Source organism: Lepidothrix coronata, unplaced genomic scaffold (genome assembly GCF_001604755.1).
Source record: "Lepidothrix coronata isolate B3197 unplaced genomic scaffold, Lepidothrix_coronata-1.0 Scaffold124, whole genome shotgun sequence".
Taxonomy (NCBI): Eukaryota; Metazoa; Chordata; class Aves; order Passeriformes; family Pipridae; genus Lepidothrix; species Lepidothrix coronata.
This window is the reverse complement of record NW_016690304.1, coordinates 433,141-447,427: the sequence shown is the minus strand read 5'-3', so window position 1 is coordinate 447,427 and position 14,287 is coordinate 433,141. Positions and strand designations below refer to the sequence as shown.

General features: G+C 44.3%; 1 protein-coding gene across 9 annotated transcripts in view; it reads left to right on the top strand.

The window, feature by feature from the left end:
- Window positions 1–14,287, top strand: part of PCDH15 (protocadherin related 15) — a 688,108-nt gene that overhangs the window by 296,403 nt on the left and 377,418 nt on the right. For all 9 annotated transcript variants that reach the window (XR_001876630.1, XM_017826140.1, XM_017826139.1 and 6 more), the window contains one exon: window positions 4,820–4,879. The gene's annotated coding sequence lies outside the window, so the exon portion shown is untranslated. The remainder of the gene's footprint in view (window positions 1–4,819; window positions 4,880–14,287) is intronic.

Genomic DNA, 14,287 nt, shown 5'->3' with positions numbered 1-14,287 from the left:
GAAAATCTGCAAGCTCTCACCTTTTTTTTTTTTCCCCTGAAGAAACACGTAGCAGCCACCATTCCAACACAGAGGCAAATTGAATATACATGTCCTTATTGTAACATCTCATTCAACATGTCCCTCTCTCCTTTTTCCTCTCAGATGTCTCAGGAGCTTTTGAAATGTTAAAAGGTGAATGAGACAAAACCAAACCATGAACAGATACCCCTTGGAAAAATACAATAGATAAAGACATCACTGCTGTTGAAGGTGACAAAGAGTGATGAGAAAATTACATTTTCTGTGCTTCTGCCAGCCCTATTGGAAGGCTCTGCTGTGATGGTTTAATTTTGTCTGATTAGATATAACTGATCTGCAGTGAGGGTAATTCTTTTCTTACACAATTGGGATGAAGAAAGGTAGGATCACTCCTCAGTTGATCAGGATAAAACCTCTTTGGGGTAAGAGTGGTCTCACCCAGCAGCCTCTCTGGGATATGAACTGGTGGCTCTTTCATTAACTTAACCCTTCTTGCCTCTTTACCTCCTTCCTGATTGTCCCTTATTTGCCTGTCACCAGCTTGAGCAGGACCTCTGACAGGACCTGAGCAAGATAATTTGGATGGTGAAAGGGGGAGACATTGAGAAGGAAAGCAGATTAACTCTCTTAGAATAGGGTTTGAAATAAGTTAATTCACAGTTGTATATTTAAATTTTCTCGCTTTCACCTAAATCTAGGTGTTCAGAAAACGAGTGGATGTGACACTTCACAATATGGTTTAGTGGCCACGGTGGTATTTGGTTCAAGGTTGGAATTTATGATCTTGGAGGTCTTTTCCAACCTTAATGATTCTATTTTCCTTTTGAATTATAGTTCCACTGTGAGTGCAATTTGTATTTCTGCCTCCCTTTTTCACTCACAGGTGTAAATTTTGGTCAGTGGCATTGTTTTATTCAGAAAAGTGCAACAGCAGGGTTGGGCTCTCTTGCTCTTTTCCAGGTTGTTTCAGGTGAATGTCCTGCTGCTTTAGGAAGATCTGAAAGCCAACTGCCTCTCCCATGCCTGGGAAGGGCAGCAGGAGCTCCATGCTTGGAGTCATGGGAAACAACAACTGTGTGAACCATGGTTTCTGCTTCAGGAAAAAATCCAACATTTTATGACAAAATAAGAACAGAAATCTGAATGCAGCTGGGTTACATTATTGTACTTTTGGATTGTGAAATGCTTTCATTTGGGTACCAGGTTTGTTTTCTTTTTTTTTTTAATGTTGATTTATGATAATATTTTCTCTTAATTATCCTTTGTTTTGTAGTTGATGAAAAATAGACTAAGAATGAGCACTCAAAAAAAAAAATCCCCTTGAGCAGAATTGGTTTAAAGACACCTCAGCACCCTTAAAGCTCCTAAGAGTCACTTCACAGCACAGGCAGCTTCTTAAAGACATTGAGCCTGTCCCAGTGCCAGTTTGGAGAGAGATGGGAAATTCCATTTCTGTCTGAAACCAGGGTAAATTCAGCCAGGGTGAGTCCAGAGTCAGGCAATGATCAAATTCCCTTGCTTTTCTTCTGAGGGAAAAAAAATAAGGATGTTGTTCAGTAAGAATCCAACCCTTAAAGCAAATAAAAAGCGAGGAACAGACAAAGATTATGTTGGAAGACAAAGGAAGGGGAAAGGAAGGGGGGGAAAGCTGAATATGAAGCAAAAGTGCCATTGTGATGGGGGAAAAAATAAAGGCAAGCATAATCCTGATGTGTGCAGCAGTGGAGTTAGGGTCTGGTTCCTGCTCTGAGCTCTGCATCTCAGGAAGTTGTGGAAAGCCAGAAGAGAACAGGAAGATCAACCAGAGGTCTAGAAAATACACCTTGCAACGATAAATTGATATTTAGTGTGAAAAGGAAAAAAGGGAAGTTTTAAAACAGTCTTTCACTACAAGAACAGCGACTTTAAAGCTGAAAAAGAATGTGTGGATGTGGCACTTGAGGACATGGTTTAGTGGTGAACATGATGGTGGTGCTGTGTTGACTTGATGATCTTAAAGGTCTTTTCCAACCTTAATGATTCTGTAATTCTGTGCTTTTTATCCATGATGGATGGTATAAAATCAGTGGGTGGAAATCACAATAGGGAATTTTTGTAGTAGATATTTGGGTGCATTGACAGTTGATGACAGTGGATGAGTTGCCTGAGGCCAATGGAGCACACCCCAAATGGTGGATACACTAAAGTTTCTCCAAAGACTTAAAACAAACATTCATCAGGAATGAAAGAAAGGTCTGATCATGTCTTGGAGCAGGAAATGGTGACCTGGTGCTTGCTCTGGTATCTTTAAAATAGAGGCCTAGAGCCTGATTCTGTCTTTTACAAGGGAAGGCTGAGGGAGCTGGGGCTGTTCAGCCTCCAGAGCAGAGCCTGAGAGGGGCCCTCAGCCAGGTCTGGAGGGGCTGCAGGGAGGGGGCAGAGGATGGAGCAGGCTCTGCTCGGGGGGGCCCAGCAATGGCACAAGAGGAACGGGCAGGAACTGATGGCCAGGAAGTTCCAACTGGACAGCAGGAAGAACTTGTTGGCTGGGCAGTGACCCAGCCCTGAAGAGAGAGCAGAGAGGGGGTGGAGTGTCCTCCCTGGGGCTATTCCAGAGCTGTCTGGACACACTCCTGTGTCCTGTGCTCTGGGCTGGCCCTGCTGGAGCAGGGAGGTGGCACCAGATGCCCACTGTGGTCCCTTCCAGCCTGACCCATCCTGGGATAAACACACCCACAGCAGCACTGAGCCCAGAGAGGAAAGAAGGATTGTGGGTCTGATGCTGCCCAGAAGAGCAGATTCTTGTGGGCAGACACCAATAATCCAGCACCAGGATAATTTGAGATATTCCTAAAGCTTCATCCCTGCAGGGGACATGGCCAGGTTGCTCAGCAGGACGCACAGGTACCCCTGCAATTTGGAATTCAAATATCCAGGGATTTTGCTTTCACCTGTAAATCACTAAGTGTGAAGACTCAAGTTCATTTTGCTCCAATTAAAGTTTGAAGATGGCAGTGCTGATGGTGGGGACTGAAACCTTCCCCTGTTCCCATTAAGACAGTTTGTATATTCCAGTTTTTTATTTCTATTTTTAATGCTCATAACAGCTCTGCTTGCCAGAAGCTTCTCAGTGTAGTTGCTAATGAGAGAATGAAAATAGAATTTGGAATGTTTGTAGAAATCTTTGGATTAAATGTATGTATTTTTTAGTGACTTACCCCCCTGTATGTATGCTAACAGTGCATTCACAAAAGCCTTCCTAATTTGCCAGTGGCCTAAGGAGCCAAATTGTTTCCTGTTGCTGTGAAATTTTATTGCTGTGGTATTTGTTTTGCCAATTTTTCTGCATAACCATATGGTCAAGAAATTTGAGGTGAAAGGCCATAAAGTGGAGCCAATACCTCTGAGGTTTTGCTTTCTGTTCATCATAGTTATCATCCTGATCTTGCATAATTTAAAGTTATTATTTTTATGAACAGGTAGAAATTGTAAATCAGCATCCATTTACCTTTGCTAACAGAGCAAATGCCTACACTGGTAATGCACAGCTATCACTGCATCTGGATTTGTGTGTTTACACAAAGTTGTGTCTCTGTTTGAGATGTATCTTCTTGTATTGATTTCTTTGGTTAAAATACAAACTTCTGTTGTATGAATGCTGGAGGGAGTCTCAGCACAGTTTTTGGATTACTTGCAGAGGAGCAAACCATAAGCAAACAGTTTTTTAAAGAATCCAGCTTCTCCTAGTTTGTATTCAATTCCATGGTTATTTTCCAGGGGGAGGCACAGGAAGGTTGGGGTGGTCTCAGCTGCTGTCCTTAATCTGCTTGTAGAGGATTCTTTAATTCTGCCTGGGCAGGTGGTTTGTTTCAGTTGTGGCCTCTCTGCCTGGGCCAGGCAGTTACTGGCTCACACCTGAGGATATTTTGGGGTATGAGCAGGTCCTTGAGATGATGCACCTGTGGAGTCATTCTTCTCCATGCCTCTGATCACCCCCTCCTCTTCCAGCGGGCACTAGGGGTGCATCTTCCCAGTAGGAAGATCCAACCTGTCATCCATTTCTTACTCTTTGTGGTTGGGAGGTAAGAATTTCTCAAAGTGTTTGAAAGCTGGGCTTTGATTTAATCTGTTTGAGTGCAAGTGAGAGATAAGTGTAAAGGCTGCGTGGTAAAAGAGGAAGAACCTCCTGGCAAAAGGATCCAGCCAGTGGGAAGAGTGCAGTGTAACCTGTTCTAGCTTAAAAAAGTGAAAGTCCCACTAGCAGTGCTTTTCCTCTCAAGAAAAAGAGTGCCCTCCTCTGTTTATGTGGCTCTGGGCACCTTCACTGACTGATGAACACATGGCATATTTATACTCATCAGCCCAAGGCTGTTTTCATGCAGAACTACTGCTGCAAGGCCTTGCCACACATCTGTTCCTTCTTCATTGCCACCCTTTTGGAGCTCGATGTTTGAATCATGATCTCATAGAATCACAGAATCATTAAGGTTGGAAAGGACCTCCAAGATCCTCAAGTCCAACCTTCAACTAATTCCACCACGCCTGTGACATATTCTTACTGTTCATTCTTGTTTGCATCTGCCTTTTACATTCACCTTGAACTTTTTCTCACTTTCTTGCTCTGCCTTAGCATTTCCTCCTCCTGAAAGGGAGAGTGCCATCACCTAAAGTGAACTTCTCCAAGGAGACAGTTGTCTCCTTGTCTGCTGTCCCTGCCTTCGTGACATATAGAGATCTATATAATGGATGATAGAAAAATTATTGAGTTTCGTTCTGTTCTGAGCATGAATAATATTGTCCCAATTTTTCATTCCTATAGGCTCTCTCTGTGTGACGCTGCAGCAACTCTGTGGAGTATGAAGAAGGCTCAGAAGTCCATGTAAGTGTGTATTTTCACAAATGGGAATTGCCAAAGCAGCTGTTAGCTCTCTAGCCCTTTTTAAATCTGAGGGAATTGGTACAACAGGGAACACTGATGGAAAAGGGATGAGACCATCACGGGGCAGGAAAAAAATAAAAAAAAAAATCACAAACAAGGTTAAAAATGCAGCAGGTGAGAGTAAATTGTCAGTGTCTGACTCCTTGGGAGCAGTGGCAATTTATAACAGTGGTGAGTCACCCAGGAGCCTGGAAAGAACAATACTGCATTGCTGACTCCTGCTCTCTGTTTTTTTTGGAGGGGATTTCCTGCAGCAAGAACCAGTGGCTCACTGGGGGGCTGGAGCAGCTCCCAGTTCCCCACTCCAGCAGCTCCAGGCCGTGGTGCCTTTGAGTATTAACACCCTCAGAGCCCTGGCATCACCTTTTAGCACACAAATTGACAAGCGTTGTTTTGTTGCCTTCTCAGCTCCTGGTGGTTTTAGATGTGTTTGCAGATCTAATCGGCATTCCGCAGACAAACAGGGCATTAACTGAGGTGTGGACGGCTCTGCCCCTGGTAATTGCAGAGCCAGTTTCAGAGCTGCACAACAGAGCTGTGAGAAGTTACTAAAGCACAGCTGAAATGAGGTAATCAGGGCCTGGTGCTATATTGATTAACACTCTTATGTGCAAGATAAGGCAGAGTGTACTGTATCTACTGTAATGCTTTTATCTGCTGTGCCTAATTTAAGTTTATCCAAGATTTTACATACTCCATCAGTAACGAGTGCATTGTATATGCCACGGTCACATGTCTAATGAAGTTATCAGCAGTGTGATTCTGATTCTGCCTCCTCTACATGCTTGAGAACCAAAGAGGAATTATCCAAGAAGTTGTTTTCTACTCTAGGTCCTGGCTGGTTTGATATTAACTCGATATTAAATTGAACACTAATGGTTTACTGCTGCATATTGTGTAAACACTCAGCTTTGCTGAATTGTTTTGTTCCTTTTTTTTGGTTTAATGGACTCTCCATGGAGGAAGGGTAAGTCTTGTTTGCCCAGGAGCACCATGGAAGTCAAAGGGCCTGCTGCACATTTTAGCTGAGCTGCAAGGAAGTGATTCCTGTTTGAAAAAAAAATAAATAAATCCCAAGGGAAGAGTGCTGCTGTAAAACCTGTCAGTGCAATCTGCCAGAGAGCCTAGGATTTGGGCTTGGAAAAATCCCATTGCAGTAATCCATTAATCCATGGAATTACCTGGAAGCTTTTCAATATAAGGGAGTAATTAGATGAGATCCCAATTTTTTAAATTTTTATTTAACATTGATTGCTGGTGCTTTATTTTCTTTTATCCACTGCCCTCTACAGGTCTCGTGGATCGAGTTAGACCGAGGGAAATGAGGTTGCAGCAGTGGCTGGCTCTGGCTTTAAAATAACTGCAGAGATGCTCCTAGAGCTGTTTTCCACTCTCTGGAAAGGGACAAAAAATATCTACAATGGCAGAAATTCAGATTTTAATATAGGGATTGGCAGTCCCAGCTTTTAAGAGCACAAAAGCAAGGATATAACATTCCTTTCTAAGAGCCTGCCTGCTTTATTACAGGTGATAAGAGTTATGGCACAAAGTTATCAGGGCATCAAATGTATGGCTATTTATCCTCTTTTAGTAAATTCTTGTTGAAAACCATTTCCAGGGAGGGATCATCCTTAGAGATGAACTGCAGAAATGCTTCTGAACTTGAAAGTCTTGCTCTGAATAAAAGAGTGGGGGAATTCCAAGCTCCTTAAGGGTTTGTGTCTCCTCACTGGGCTCTGGGGGCCCTTGCCAGGCATTTCCCTCTCCCAGAGAGTTGGAACAACTGTCTCTTCCATGGCCTTTCCTTATATTTAAAGAACATGAAGTGTAACTGCAGCACATCCCCCTCATAGGGATGTTTGGGAATCACTCTCCTCTGTCTGGCTGCTGCTTTCCTGAAGTGATTTGCATCTTAATAGCTGTGATACTGCTATCAGGATTTTTGGGGAAGGACAAGAAGGCAGTGGTGTGGTAGGATTATGTGAACCATGTTTCTTGGAGAAACCCAGCTGCAAGTAGAAATGTTGTCTTTAAATTATGGCAAGGCTTCAGCTCAAGCCCTGGTGCTTGGCATCACTCTGAGAAATTAATATAAAGTCATGTTTAGCTCTTTTGCCCTTTATTCCCTGGCAGTTGCCATGTGCATCACTCAGCAGAGCTGCCTGCAATCCCAATGCTTATCCAATTAGGGAAATGGCAGCATGTCTGGGCTGTGTGTTTTAGGGAGGGAAACGATCCCGTGCTTCTCCCAGTGAGCTTCTGCGAGGTGTTTGTAAGACATTGTGGTTTGTCTTTGAAGTGAAGTAAATTAAAATTGGCTGGAGTCCAGGGGCTGCTCCTGGGCCAGCAACCAGTCAGGGACTCATCGTGGGATGTTTTGGATGGACTGAGGTGTGTTGTAGGTTGGAACAGTTCCTGCTGGGGATCCAACCTCTACCCAACATGTCCAAGAGGTTTCATGCAGACTGTGTGTACCTGGTCCCTGAAGGGGCTGGCCCTCAGCAGCTGGAACAGCCATGCCATTCCTGGATTTCATCGTTTTATCCTCCAGGAATGCAGGTTTTGTGCTCCCAGACCTCTCTGCAGTGCACCCCAGTGTGCTGTGGCGTGGGGACAGCGAGGACAGTCACTTCAGAAGTGCATGTCTGACCTGCACTGCAGCACTCTTCCACAGACACCCCTGATGGATCAGTATCTCTGTCCTCACCAGGAGAATAAGATTTATCACGGATCTCTGATGCAGTAATTATGTAGCCTCTGTAGATTTATATATGATACTTATCTCCATGATTTGTCTCTCCCGTGTACACCCATAAATTTATTTTCCCTGTTCAGGATACAGTTATAGATAGTTTTAAAGGCTCTGCAGTTTGGGCTTTAGTTGAATTGTATCTCAGCACTGGGCCATTCCTCCACAAAGTGTTTCTTTTCCTAAATTATACTCCCCAAAAGACAGAAATGTTGTCAGTTCTTGCAGTTGTGCAGTGACACAAGTAAAGCCACAGAAGTAACTAGACCTGGCTATGCTCACTGGGGCATCCAGAATTAGTCAGCTGGCTTTGAAACTTAGCTGGAGATGGTGGAGATGAGAAATGAATTTCCATAGATCTGCAGCTTTGCATTCATCTTAATTTTCCAGTTGACTGGGGATTTGGGGAATCACAGAAGAATTTGTCTGTTATCAAAGTCCTGAAGCACAAATAAACCACTGGAAGTTGTCACTTACAGCAAAATGTTTTATAATTAATGAGATCTGTGAGATTTAAACAGGAAGAGGAATGGAAACATTGGACACCTTATAGGAGCTTATGGGCACAGAAATGAGTGTAAGGAAAGTGTAAGAAAACACCCAGGGAATTAACCCAGGTAACTACAGGTAACAGCAGTAGGAAAAAGGTGAGATGGGTACATGTGTGATGCAGGCAGATACAGGAGAGAGGGCTGTGCTCATGAGTTGGACACCCTTTGGGAGAATGGGAAAGGAATTGTCCTTCTTTTGATATCAGGAGGAATTTGTTGCTGGAAAGGGTGGTGAGGCCTTGGCAGGGGCTGCCCAGGGAGGTTTGGAGTGCCCATCCCTGGAGGTGTCCCAGGAAGGCCTGGCCGTGGCACTCAGTGCTCTGGGCTGGGGGACAAGGTGAGGACTGAGCACAGGGGGGACTCGATGGTCTTGGAGGTGTTTTCCAACCTCAAGGATTCTGTGATTCTATGACTCCTTTCTTCAGTGTCTTCCCACACACCAGGTCTTCTCCTCAGCAGCTGCTGTTGGAAGCTCCCAACTGGCGAACTGTTCTCTCAGCTTCTCAGCTGCTCCTCTATCTGACCCTGTGCACTGACACAAGGCCAGGGATGACCAGCTCCCAAATTCTGGGAGTGCTTTACATTGCCCCAGGCCCCATTTGCACACTTGGGCTTCCCACTGTCCGTGAGCAACGCGCTGCCTTCACCCCCATGGTGACCATTCCAGTATTTGGTGAGAAATGTCGGGGGGTTTTACTGCTGCACAAATGCAGCCAAGTTTTCTGAGAGTGGATGTTGAGAGGTGGATAATCGATGTTAGCATCAACCTGAAGGGGTCTGCCAGTAACATATCAGCTTTAAGCCAGGGCAGGACAAAGTGGCTGGTATCTGTTTGATTTTTGGATCAGAAGTGCTTTTTGCAGGTAACAGAGGCCTAATTTTGTTCCGATTTTCCCCAGGTAACTGGGTCAGTCAGGATACGTTTCCCACAAATACGTTGCTCTTAACACTAATTATACCTGCAGATGGCTTTCCTACACAACTCCCTCTCTGCATGCCTTTATGTGATACAGGGTATAAATTCTGATGTTCTCCTTAAATAATACAACAGATGTAGATTAAAAGCAGTTCCTCTTCACTGACTGCTCAGCTCATAAAGTTCTTCTACTCTCACATGGGTTCTGACCACGCAGGTGCCTACAAGACAGAGAAGGACATTGCTGCCTGACTTGACAGGCACTAAGAGATCCCTTGGGATGGTGTGTGGTGTCTGCATCTCCATTTATCAGTTTCTTGACATACACTCATATATTATTTATGAAAGAAAGCGCCGTCATTCCATATATATATATGTATGTATGTATTTATGCACTGAAATAAAATGCATCAAGGAAATTACAGTTCCTCTTAATTCCTGGCCTCTTGGAACTGTGGTTCCTTCCTGAGTCTTTGTTTAGGATGAAAGCAGAGCTGCTCAGCTCCAGCAGGGCCTTGCTCGCTGGCCATTGATGCGTGATTTTGTTTGGGTTTGTAACTGCTGCTTAAGGCAGTAATTAACACATAAATATGCAATTTGTCACAGCTGAGGTTATTCAGGCTGGGGGGCAGAGACCCTGGAGGCAGGAGGAGGACTGGTGTCCCTTAGCAGAAACCTGGACTAGGTGGTAAATGTGGGTGCAGATGAGAGCAGGTACTGGGGCCTTGGCCTGGGCTCTTGTTGATTCTCAGCAGTTGTACAGCCAAAACTAAAACAACTCCCAGTGCTGGAGCTGAAATATAATGGGATTGTATCAGAATCACCTCTTTCTCTTTCATTACCATTTTAAAGGTCTGTTTTTCTATCAGTTCTCTGTGATTGCTGATTAAAAAAAGCTCCTGGATTGTTTACCTTGATGGAGACCAAGATAATCCTCAGTGGGCTCAGGTATTTGGAGAAATTTCTCAGAGCTGAACATTGGCTGAGGTGATTTGTCTAGAATCAAAGAGAGATTTTTTTTATCTAAATGGGAGCAGAATTCCAGCCAGGCTGATTTTCTCACAAGTCATTTTTCCTGCTCCCTGGTTTAGTCTCTCCTTCCTGTGGCTCAGATGAAGGCAGCAGCTCCCTGATGTCTCTCCCCAGTTCAGAGCCTTGGCTGTTACTGCCACAGGAATTGTCACTCTGTACTTGCAACATTGGTAACTTTTAATGGTCATTAACAACTTGGAAATTCCTGAATTGGAATTTAGTATTTTCTGCAATTTGGGAGCCTTGAAATGGTCTCTCCTCTGGGAGAAGATGCTCTCCCTGCTCTCAGTACCCCCAGCAGCAGCTCCAAGTGCTCAAGTAACATTTGGCATAGTTTTGGTAAGAAAGTCGAGCATTTGAATAGCTCAGTGCATCACTCCTGCCCACTTCCATGTGATGCTGAGCGAAGTTTGGAGCTTTGGATTGGTTTTGGTTTTTTTTTTTTGTTTTTTTTTGAAAGGCTTTCATTTTTAATGCTGTAGGAATCAAGCAGGAATCCCTGTGCTCCCAGGGTTCGTGTCAGCATGTTGGAGCAGCCTCTCCTAAACTGCCAGAGACAGAGCAGCAGGTGATCCAGGTGGTTTGAGGGGACATTGAGCAGAGCCCAGGAGGCTGTTTGCCCTGTCCATGCCCTGCCTGCCCTGGGCCAGGTGTCTCCAGAGCCCCAGGAGCTGTTGGACACCTGCTGCATCCCAGCACATTAGTCGTAAGGAGCAAAGTTCCTTTCTTTAGTGGCACTGTCCTCCTTACCAAGGTGAGAGGTTCTGGCTCCTGTGGAGCTCAGAAACAAATCCTGCTGGATTTTGGGGATGTTGTGGAGACTCATGTGGCATCCATCACTTGTTCCTGTTCCTTGTTCCAGCTGCAGCTCTGAAGGGGCTGGACAGGGAATGAAGGACAGTGGGCTGAAACCCTTGAGTCATCTCGGATTATAAACAGCATTAGTAACATCTCTAGGATGAAAATGTCACAGATGTTCCCAGATCCATAATTCACATGGACAATTCATTCTGCAATCTCTTTTCTCTGGTGCAGTGTTCAGGTCAGCCTCAAATGTGACAGTGTGCAGAACCCCCAGGCTGGGCTGAGCTGCAGGTGCTCGGTGTGTCAGTGGGGGGCTGGATTTTTCTTGTCCCACTTACATTCTTACACGGAATGGCTGTTAGGTGGAGCAGGAGGCTCAGCAGGGATACAGCCACCTGCTGCTGTGTTTCTGTCTGTTGTCTTGGAAGTGTTAGGGCCTCCTGCACCAGGAAAATTACCTGGGGAACACAGGTACACCAGCTCATCCACAGGTGGAAGTATGATGTGGCAGAAATGGGTGTAGTGTTCAGAAATCTAAGCACGGAGTTTCAAGGTATAAATCAGATCTATAATAATTTTCTTATATGACCTGAAAAATATAAGCCATAAGATTGGGAAACTTGACCAGAGAAGCTGTGGCTGCCCCATCCCTGGAATTGCCCAAGGCCAGGTTGGACAGAGCTTGGAGCAAACTGGGCTAGTGGAAGGTGTCCCTGCCCATGGCAGGGGTGTGGAGGTCCCTTTGAGGTCCCTTCCAAGCCAGACCGTTCTATGATTCTGTGAAGAGAACGTGTTCAGAGATTTAGACCAGCAAGAGGCTTTTCCTATATATCCCTTTCCCTAAACACACCTCCAGAGAGGAGTGGTGTTCAAATGCAAACAGCAACACTGGCTGCAGACTGTCTCAAATCAAGGGATAGGGATGGGAGAGACAAGGACTAAGATAAAAGACATGTTTTCTAGTTCCCTTGCTGTGTGATTTGGCAGTTGAGATACAAAATACTCCTTCACTGACTTTTTTTTTCCCCCTCTGAACATTGGAATCTCAAGCTTAAGCAGAGAAATAGCAAAAAGTGGTTTTTAAGGATAAGCTTTAAAACCAAATGGGCCAAATTCAGAGTGTTGTGGAGATTGTGGCCCATTCCATATTATTTTGTTATGCTATTTAGAGTCCCTACTCAGTGTGTATGAACAGGAGAGACACTACAGGTGTATGAGCCAAGGGAGAGGCTCTTTGGTATAAAAATGCTGAGCTAGCTTGCCTTTCTCTGTCCTTTTTGCCACCTCTTAGCCTGGTCTTATAATCATCCCAACTTAGACTTCTCCAGCAAAGTCAAAAGAGTTTAAGTGTGAATATACTTTGGGGGGGAATCTGAGGACTCTTAAAGCATTCAGAAGTATCTGAAAGAAGCTAAAGTGTCGTGGGCTTAGTCTGCCTGTGGAATGTCATAAAATCAAAGCCTGGGTTTATTACTGGGTTTGGGTTGTTGGATGGATTTAGCTGGTTTAATTACCAGTATAAACACAGGCATGGGATAATGAGAGCATCCTTAGGTGTTGAGGAAGGAATAGTCTTTGTCAGAGCTTTTAATGCAATGAGGCAGTGACACTGCAAATAGTCTATTCAGCATTTGAAGAAACTCTGCCCAGAACAGGGGTGGGAGGTGGGAGCAAGAAAACTGTCTGCCAACCCTGAGCTGGTGCCAGCTGTTTGAGCAGAGTGAGGATTTTAAATCATACAGTCATGGAATCCCAGAATGGTTTGGGTGGGAAGGACCTTAAAGCTCATCCAGTCCCACCCCTACCATGGGCAGGGACACCTCCCACTAGCCCAGGTTGCTCCAAGCCCCGTCCAACCTGGCCTTGGGCACTTCCAGGGATCCAGGGGCAGCCACAGCTTCTCTGGGCAACCTGTGCCAGGGCCTCCCCACCCTCACAGGGAAGGATTTCCAGCATATTTGTAACCTAAATTTCCCCTCTTTCAGTTTGAACCCATCACTCCTTGTCCTATCATTACAGTTCCCGATGAGAATTAAAACAATTAGACAAGTTAAAATAGCTTGTAGTTCTACTAACAAATAAGGAATACGTTCAGCACAGTCCTTGGAGGGAAACTTCTGACTCCCTCAATTTAATAAAGAACTCAGAAGACTGCCACTGTGATTGTGGACTGCACAATTCACTGGCACAAGAATTTAATACGTATTCAATCTATGCATTTCTGCACCTGTGAACCACAAAGAGTGTTCTTTGTGACAGATGTGAAAGAACCTCTGTATTTCTCCACTGGAGAACATTTGTCTTGGTAATTATATGAAGGCAATCAGTAGTTTTAGAGGGCAAGTTTCAATTTATTTATTTACCCACTTTCCTGCTCAATCCAGCTCCACCATTGCTAATAAACTCTTTTGGTAAATAAATTACTGATGATGATATTATTTAATCTTGCCCCTATAAAGTTGGGGGTTTTTTTGGTTATGTAATAAGACATCAGAGGCATGATAAGGAATTTTCCTTCCTCAAAGAACAAATACCAAATTTCTCTTTGAATCTGGAATCAAAGCAAGAGAGTCTGCAACTGATTTGAGAACTAGGAGACAGGTATCCTGTATGAAAGTAAAATCGCAAGTTTGGTGTTGACAGATACATATTTTTTTAAATACTTGCATTTCCTTGTGATTTTCACCTGACTAAAGGCAGTTTCAGTCACTCCAGTGAGCCAGAGTCTTCAGCTTCTGGATTTCTTTGTTTCCATTGCAAAGGAAATTCAGTTAGAGAGAGGAAAGACAGGAACTGTTCTAACACATCATCTTTAACACACAAGGGGAAAAATAATGTAAATAATAGAATCTAGGGCTTCTAAAAATATTTCAGAAGTGTTTGATCCTCCTAGATCTCTTGAACTCTAAAGAAAAGGAGACATCAAGAAAATCTTTCTTACTTCCCTTTTTGGGGACTGGCAGCTTTGTGCTGACTTGGTGAATTGAACTGAACATTAATGAGCATTTAAAAATGCCAACATATTCTGACATTTCTGCATATAATTCTAAATAGATTAATATTTCCTTGGTGGCTTCCCTTAGCAAGGTATTTCATGGAGTCATAGAATCCCAGAATGGTTTGTGTGGGAAGGGACCTTAAGGAACTTGTTCCACCCCCTGCCATGGGCAGGGACACCTCCCACTAGCCCAGGTTGCTCCAAGCCCCGTCCAACCTGGCCTTGGACACTTCCAGGGATCCAGGGGCAGCCACAGCTTCTCTGGGTAACCCGGGCCAGGGCCCCCCCACCCTCTGAG